Source organism: Penaeus vannamei, chromosome 12 (assembly GCF_042767895.1).
Source record: "Penaeus vannamei isolate JL-2024 chromosome 12, ASM4276789v1, whole genome shotgun sequence".
Lineage (NCBI taxonomy): Eukaryota > Metazoa > Arthropoda > Malacostraca > Decapoda > Penaeidae > Penaeus > Penaeus vannamei.
The window spans coordinates 40380258-40383153 of NC_091560.1; positions in this window are offsets into that span (position 1 = coordinate 40380258).

Consider the following 2896-nt stretch of genomic DNA (forward strand, 5'->3'; position numbering starts at 1 on the left):
TCTCCTCTCTTCCTCTTCCTTCCCTCTTCCTTCTCTCTCTCTCTCTCTCTCCCTCCCTCCCCCTCTCTCTCTTCTCCCTCCCTCTGTCTCTCTCTCTCTCTCTCTTTCTCTTCTCTCTCTCTCTCTCTCTCTCTCTCTCTCTCTCTCTCTCTCTCTCTCTCTCTCTCTCTCCCTCCCTCTCTCTCTCTCTTTCCTCCCTCTCCTCCCTTCCTCTCTCTCTCTTCCCTCCCTCCCTCCCTCTCTCTCTCTCTCTCTCCTCTCTCTCTCTCTCTCTCTCTCTCTCTCTCTCTCTCTCTCTCTCTCTCTCTCTCCCTCTCTCTCTCCCTCCCTCCTTCTCTCTCTCTCTCTCATACTCTCTCTCCCCCTCTCCCTCTCTGTAGTTTGTGGCGAGGACTGTTGGTGGATGAAGGAGAGGAGGGGGGGAGGGGAGGGGGGATGTATACACACGCTAATCCATCATGGCAATTATGTTAATCCCCCTCCCCCTCCCCCCCTCGTCCCCTCCCCTCTCTCTTTTTTTCAGGTTACTGTTATCAACCAACGGTTAAGATCCAAGGTCCGCAAATAATGTGACATTTGCATATAGTTCATTTAACGAAGAGTAGTCTGATTAAGTTCGTTTCTTCTCTTCCTCTTCCTTCTGCTTCACCTATGCCTCTTTTTCGGCGCGTGGTGGCTTGGTTAATTGATAATGATGATGATAATGGTGATTGTGATAGAGATAATGATAATGGGGGTGATGATGATTTTAGTAATAGTAGAATGACGATGTTAATGATAATGACGATTATAATTATGATAATGATAATAATGGCAATAGTAATGATAATGCTAATGCTAATGGCAAAAGATAATAGTGGCAATAATATTGATAATGATAATAATAATCATAATAATAATGACAATAAAGAAGAAATAACAATAACAACATTAATCAATGACAATCATAATGAAGATGATGATTCTCATTCTCGTAGCAATAAAGGTGATAACAACCTCGGCAAAGATAGCTTGCCAAACAACCACTTAGAAGTGAATTGCCAATTGACCATCACTATCTTTTACAGATCGATTCTCTCGGTGAATTTTCTGTTCGTTGCATCGGTCGTCATCTGCATAATAAATTGGGTTGTGTAAAATAAAAGATATTTTGTCGATATAACACAGTTGCTGACTCTCCAGAACTGTCCGAAAGCAGGGTTGCCAACGCCACTGATGTCGGGGTCGGCTTGATGTGAAATTGGATATATTGGCAAAGAAGAAGAAGAAGAAGAAGAAAAAGAAGGAAGAAGGAAGAAGACGAAGTAGAAGACGAAGAAGAAGAAAAAGAAGGAAGAAGGAAGAAGACGAAGTAGAAGACGAAGAAGGTGATGATGATGATGTAGTAGAAGCAGAAGAGGGTAATAGAGAATTATGATAGAGGAAGGAGATACAGATAATTATACGTACAGAAGCGGAATTAATGGAAAATAATATATATAGATACGATTGCAGTATCTAAATGAGTGTTGAGCAGTTTTACATCTATTAAATTCATCTATCCTTATATCTATCAATCTATCTATAGATCTGTCTATCTAAAATCATATCTACCCATGAACCCATCTATCTATCTACACACAACATAAGAACAAACAAAGCCAAAACTCCAACATACGAACACACGCAAAAACAAACAAACAAAAGCAAAACGAAAAAATAAGCAAAAATACGAACAAACTCCCATTTTTTTGCTGCTTCCAAGGCTATGGAAAAGTTGCAGTTCTTTTTCATTGTCATTGCAGAGACAATTGGCCTGAAAGCGGCAACCATGACTAGCCATTATCCGAACACAATGCAACCCTTCAAGTTCGTCTCTTTCGGCTCAAAATGACTTCGTCTTCGGCTTAGCAACTGGAGGGAAATATGGATTTTGATTTTATTGCATGGTTTGTTTATCTTCACTGACATTCAAGATTTTGTTTTATATATAGATTGTTTTTTTGTTTATCATGTCAGTGGAATTGTGATATAAAGCGTGATGATGGTAATATCAATAGTAATAACAAATTTAACAGTAATTACAATTATCATAATCATTATCGTAATAATTATAACAACAATAGTAATACGAGTAATAATGATTATGATAATGATGAAAATTATGATAGTAATAATCGCAACTACAACAATAATAATAATGATAATAATAATAGATCATAATGACAGGAGTAATAATATCAGTAATGATGATAATAGTCATGAACATCATTACCACCGTCATCGTCATAATAATAATCGTAATAATGATAAGAATAATAATAGTGATGATGACAATAACAATAATAATATCAAAGATAACAATGATAACAATAACGAAAATATTAATACTAATAACAGTAATGAAGATGATAATGATGATAAAGATAATGACAATGATAATGAAAGTGATTTCGATGATAATGAAACCAACGATGATAATCGAAATAAAACACCAACAAACGTTACCCCCCCCCCAAAAAAAAAAAAAAAAAAAAAAAAAAGTTTCCTACTCTGAATCGCACAGGTAAGACGAGTCTTAACCAAACCTTAAGACTAATATGCGAATCAACTTGTCTCTAGCTAATATTTACCTCTCCTTATATATTCTTCACATGTCTATATTACACACACACGCACACACACACACACACACACACACACACACACACACACACACACACACACACACACACACACACACACACACACACACACACACACACATATATAGATAGATAGATAGATAGATATAGATATATATATATAGATATTGGATCGTCTCGCAGACAGACAAACACACAAATCAACAAAAAACGTTACTAACCCAAAAATAATAGACGCGGTCATTTTCTCTACCTTCAGAAGGAGCAATGAT